The sequence below is a fragment of the Gavialis gangeticus genome, unplaced genomic scaffold (assembly GCF_001723915.1).
Source record: "Gavialis gangeticus isolate Ggan-Ray unplaced genomic scaffold, GavGan_comp1, whole genome shotgun sequence".
In the NCBI taxonomy this organism is placed as follows: domain Eukaryota; kingdom Metazoa; phylum Chordata; order Crocodylia; family Gavialidae; genus Gavialis; species Gavialis gangeticus.
The window spans coordinates 26602608-26608823 of record NW_017728998.1 but is presented as its reverse complement, the minus strand read 5'-3'; positions in this window follow the sequence as shown (position 1 = coordinate 26608823).

Sequence of the window (6216 nt, the reverse complement as noted above, 5' to 3'; positions counted from 1 at the left end):
CCCTGGGGGTTTTTAAGAGGAGGTTGGATGACCACCTTACTGGGGTCATTTGACCCCAGTGCTCTTCCTGCCATGGCAGGGGGTCGGACTAGATGATCTGCTCAGGTCCCTTCCGACCCTAGAAACTATGAAACTATATTTTTTGCTGTCATCTTAACTGATGTGTAAAGCTATGGATTTAAAAAAAAAAAGATTAGGTATCCTTTGCATCCCTGTGCTTACCTAGATAACTGCACTAACGCTTAGGCAGATGAGTTCTAAAGTACATTTAAGTATTGTAATCTAGGCCCGAAAATTTATGCAGATGCTATTTAATATCTTGCTGTATTCCCAAATGGATTGATATATTTGTAGCATTGATTCCGTCAGCCTGAATGGTAGATACCCATTTCCAGATGCCAATGAACTACTTTATAATATTAAGCTGAGAAAATGGAACATCTGTGATGCTGAAAAATCTAACAATACAGATTAGAAACATTTTAAAAGTTGATGTTTAGAAGAGAAGCAAGGATTTCTTAGGGTGACCAACTGTGTTTGGGTAAAGTTAGGTGAGCCTTTGATTGCAAGGCTTGCATTAAAAGCTTTCCTAACTTTATCCTAAATAAATAGTTGTTCCAATAAAAGATAGCCCCTTATAAATTCTTGCCTCTTGCATACCTTCTGGACTGCTATGGCTACAATAACATCACTCTTACACTCCCAGGCTAAGTACAGACAGTCAAAAAGCATGAGGATAAATCCATTCAGTCTTTGCAGGTTAGTCTAAGCTGCAGAGATTGAACCAGCAAGCAAGTAAAAGGACATTCGCTTTGATTCACGAAATGCAGGCACATGCCTTCAGTGGCTCAAGCCACGAGCCGAGAGGCGCTGGAGCACCTCCCTCCTAGCTTGACAGCTGCAAGGCTTTTCCCTGCTCCCTGCTTGAGCACAGAGGGTATGGCCAAGCTCCAGCCCCAAGTGAGCTGGAGGGTCTGCCTGGGTGGAGGGCCAGCACCAGCCAGGCTGAGGAAGTGCTGGGTGGGGGAAAAGGTAGTGACATTGAATTCATAAAAGTTTGAACAAGAATAGTCCTGGTTCTAAAGCAAGCATGTATTGAACAGAAGGGAACAACCCTGCAGAGCCCTACTAGCTATAATCAGGGACTACAAATCTCAGAGGCACCTGGAAGGACGAAGTGATGAGCAAACCTCAGAGTACTGCCTCTGCAGGTCTGGACTGCAAATCCCAGAGACCTTGGGGGCAGCAGAAAGAGGAAGTAAACGCATAGCCTATGCTGGGATGCATGGGGTGGGGACTCTGATGTAACCTGAACCAGGAAGGGGTCTGGGACAGAAGTTTCATAAGCCAGTTTGACCTAAATCAGTTAAGTCTGATATTGTATTTAACCAGGTTTATCTAAACCAGTTTCAGCCATTTTGAAACTGGTTTATGTGGACTGAGTTTCTGTTCCGTTACAGGTTTTACCTTTTTCAGAAGACTTACACTGGTTTGTGAGCAACTTCTGTCTCTATCTGGGAGGGAATATATAGAGACACACACTTATAATTAGAGCCTCTTTTAATTCTGATTTTAAACTGTTTCTATTTATGTATGTTTTATGCCTGTTTAATCAGATCTGAGATGCTTGCCTTTTTATCTTTTTATGGGATTGTTATTAAACTATTTAGATCCCATCTAAACTTTATATATAATAAAGAATGAAGTGATCTTATTTTTTTCACTTAGTCTTTCCCATTGACTATCAGTAAATTAATGTTTTTCTATCCAAAAACACTATAGAGTCCTGGTCCTGTCCAACTTCTCAGGTTCTTAAATCCAGGCTAAAATGTGCATATCTACAGGTACACATTAGTATCATCATAAAACATCATGGAAGATACAAAATATGAAGGAAGGGAAAGAAAGAAGCTCTTTTAAGGCCCTGGCAGATATTACACTTATAATATCATTAACCCATAAATAGTCATTCTGCTACATATTCAGGAAATTACTTGGGCAACAAAATGAGAAACCAGTAAAAAAAATATGCCCCAAAAACGGGGAACACTTTTGTGGCTGTTTTCCCATCATGTCTTAAATTGAACGTTTGGCAGCGTGGTTCTGTCAGCCGTGGGAGTTGTGGGCAAGGCACAATCGCATTTAGGTGCCAGGTCACAGTGAACTGCAGGTTTCAAGGTTCACTTCAAAATAACAGTGTGAATGTGGCATGGCAGGACACAGGTTCGCGTGATGAGATTTGATCATGACAATTATTTTAATATCTGCCAGTGGCCTTAGAGATGGTGGGGAGGGGGAGGGAAGAGAGATGTAATGCCACTTGCATGCATGTTAAATCAGATATCTACATACAATCAGAATTTCCCTGACAACTTACAGGCACCTGCTGCAGCCGGCTGGCTAAACCCCTCCATCATCATCCATTCTTGTGTGTAGTTACAAAATGCTGTCTTAGAGTCCAATACGAGAACTCAACCCACTACTGTCCCATTTACTGCCTTAGATGGCTTGTCTAACCTAGTTCCTGTAGTCTGCTGGCCCAGTGTCAGACTTACTCAGAGCCCATTAAGTGACCATATTGTGCTGAACACACCACTTCTATGGTGAAAGTTCTTTCACCAGTACCAACTTCTTGCTCGTTATGATTACAATTTCTCAAGAGGAAGTTTCTTACAAATCTGTTGTCGGCTGATCTGAATTAGGTCTGAAGTAGATCTCAGAAACATGGGTCTCTCTGAGGTAATAGAAAACCAGCTGAATTTGATTTACCCAGAGCCTTTGCAGAAAAAGACTTTATTCTTAATCCATTGTAGAGGTGGGAAGAAAAGAAGTTTGATTCAGATCTTCCCAAGGTTTTTGGGTTAGCAGGAGTAGGGGTGAAAAATCAGTTAACTAGCTGATTGTGTTGGGTGGTTAGAAGAAATGCAGCCACCTTCATTGAAACCCAGTTGAAATTAGTTTATTTTTCTCTATAGGAAATAGCCTTCTGTATTTTGTTATACCCAGTTAAATGGATTATGTTAAGTAGAGTAAGTAGTGTTGCCTGAAAGCTGAGGCTGATATACTTGTTCATAATTACATTCAGGTGCAAAAGAATTCATAATGCTTACAATTTTCTTTCAACGTTCTTGAAATAAATAGAAGCAATTTATTACTGAAGGACTAGATGCAGTAGTGATTCACTGGGTTCATATTTGACATTTGGGCACCATATGATACATAATGAACTGAGATGTGTGGTGAAAATTCTGGAGATAATGTAAGTACTTTTGTCCATATAGTGAAATGTTGAAAAATTGGCTCGTTCCTACACTGGAAGACATAAAAATAACAAAACTTAGGAGCAGTTGATGTTGATATTTCATTTCCTTAAAAAAAATAGCTGATAAATATACAATCTGTGCAATGAGATATGTCTTTCTCTGTCAGATAAACGTTTGGAATGTGTCTTTTTGCAAAAATGGTGCATGCCAATTTATATTTTTCAGTCGTTCTGAATGTTTATCGAGTTACTTTAATTGATATTGACCAAAACAATCTCTGTATCTAACAATTCTGTTCATGGGTGACTGGTGCCTCTTGAGTCGGGGGGTCCCCCATGGCTAATCACAGCCACTGGGGGGGGCAGGTCCTCCCATGGCCGATCTCACTTGCCCCTTTCAGAAGCAGCATGGCCACTTCTCCTGGTGGCCCCGCTCCCTGGCCGGCACTTGCACCTGTCCCCCTGCCCATCACCTAAACAGGGAGTGTGGCCTAACAGGGGGTGCACCAACTGTCTCAGGGGGTGCACGTGCACCCCCATGCTTCCCCTACTCATCGCCACTGATTCTGTTACAAACACTATTGTGTGCAAGTTGGAAAAATCAAGGTCAGACTATCTGGCTTTTATTCTTAAATCCATTCCTGATTTACCATGTGTCCATAGGAAAACTTTAATATCCGTTTCTGAATTTATGATATAAAATGAAATGAGGCTTTTGAAATAATATTATTCACAGGACTGTACTGTTGAACTGGAGGGATGGAAAAAGTAATGCCAGGAAAACATAGCTCTTAGTCCCCAAATTCTTCTGGCCAGGCGCTGCCAAGCTGTTTTGTTCTCCATCCTGGTCTCCCATCGTCAGGTTTATCTCTCACTGGGTGTCTGGCATCTCACCTGTGATGATATGTCAACAAAACCATTCAAGCCTCTGCTGATGTTAAAGGTCCATGTTGTCTAGTCATGCATGTAGCCAGTTCTGGCACTTAACTCTATTCCCTGTACACGGGCTCATGAGGGAAACCCAGTTGCACAATATTATCGCAACATGAACACAGTGCCTAAATATCACAATAAAATCCATAGTCCTTCACAAGTGCAATTCAAGAAAACATAAGGCTCCATTACCCTATGTGAATGCTACCAACTGCAGCAGATGTTACAAAGTTTGACTAGAGGGATCTTCTATTATGTGGGCCACCAACCCTTCACAAGCGTCGGGCCAGAACAACCTGCCTGGCTGGCACAAGCTGGGTGGTTTTGTCAGCATGTCAGGGGGAGGCAGGTGGGAGCTGCACCCATGCCTCTGCCACTTCTCTCAGCCCCTCACTCCCCAACTTCTAGCTGGAAGGGAACTGCACTGGCACCAGGTATATGCAAACTGGTGGGCTGCCACTGCTTCTCTGTGCTCCCTCTTCCCCAGCTCTGATGCAGGCACAGCTGGAAGCTGCCAGCCGCAGCATAGTTCCCCACAGGAGCTGGAAGCTGTACCCTTGTTGCAGTTGAGGCATGGGTGCAGCTCCTAACTGCCTGGCCCTAGTTCAGGTATGAGCAAAGCCCCCCTTCCTCTCCCCCTGCTAACTCACTCCTGTAACCACCTAGTCCAGGTCAAACTGGAGCTGGGAGACCAGAAAGAAGTGGCAGTGACACAGGAGCAGCTGGAGGCTTCCTGTCATCGGCACAGCTCCTCATGACCCAGCCCTGGTGTGGGCACAACTAAAGCCCTCCAGCTCTGCAAGTCAGATCCAGTGGCTCCACAGGCCATATGTTGTGCTGACCCCTGTCCTATTACATTAGCTTAAATCTTATTTTTTATTTAACTTTGTACATAGCTGAGGGACAGTCCAGGAGAAAATGGTGTCTGTTTTGGAACGCTCGACTAAGGACCGGGAAAGCTACCTGCTCTATGGGGAATGCAGCTGACTTGCAGGAGTAGAGAGCCAAATGCATCCTACATGTATTCCAATAACAGTTGGTGAAGTTTGGCTTCACCTCCAGAGCTTGTGAAAGGGATTGGTTTATCTTCCCTAGAAACGGAAGACCTCATTCTATAAGTGAACCATACGATACAGACAATGTGATATTTCCCAAACTACAGTATTAATACAGCTGAGTCCAGATGTTGAGAAGAAACACCTCAGGAATGTGAGTTTGCCATAACTGTTGTTCTCTCTTGACTTTCAAAGGGAGGGGGACAAATAGTTAGCCAATTTCAACTGGGAATCACGGAGACTTTGTAGAACAGTGATTTATCACAATGGCTCTAAAGGGGTTATATACACATTTAAGATTGTAGCAAAGTTTAGAGCAGGAACCATGGATTCATGACACCCACTTGTATGGTCTAATCCCAAAGCAAGCTGTATCTTCCTCTGTGTCATCAGTCCTAAACCTCTCCTGAGACCGTTCAGAGAGCTCCAAGGAAGTAGTGGGACTAAAGCAAGCATTGTTCTGTCCTGAGCCTTTAGTGGCCATGGAAAACCAATTGGATCTCTCAAATCTCTATTTCTTATTTGCAGAATTTATTTATACTAATGTTCTTTCTCTCACCCATTGTGTGTCTTATGTATGGAAATTATAAGCTGCCCAGGGCAAGGTTGCCTCGAGCCACATATATACATGGCACCTGATGCAACAGGGTATTGATCTAAGCTTGTGTTTCTAGGTCTTATTCTGTACTATAAAAGATTATTAATCACTGTCCTTTATGCTATGTGGACACATCCCTACTAATATCTGCATTGAGGCCACCAATCAGCATCTCTTTAAGTCAACAAACCAAACTTTATGATGATAAATTTTAATCACTATTAACAGAAACTGGATTTGACCTGGCAACTAAGAGGTCAAAGTCCTTATATCCATAAAATATCCCTCTGATGCATCAAAAATACTAGTGGAATCCGCCAAAAAAATACATATGACATTTCTTTATGAGCTGCATATGCTAGAAAAGT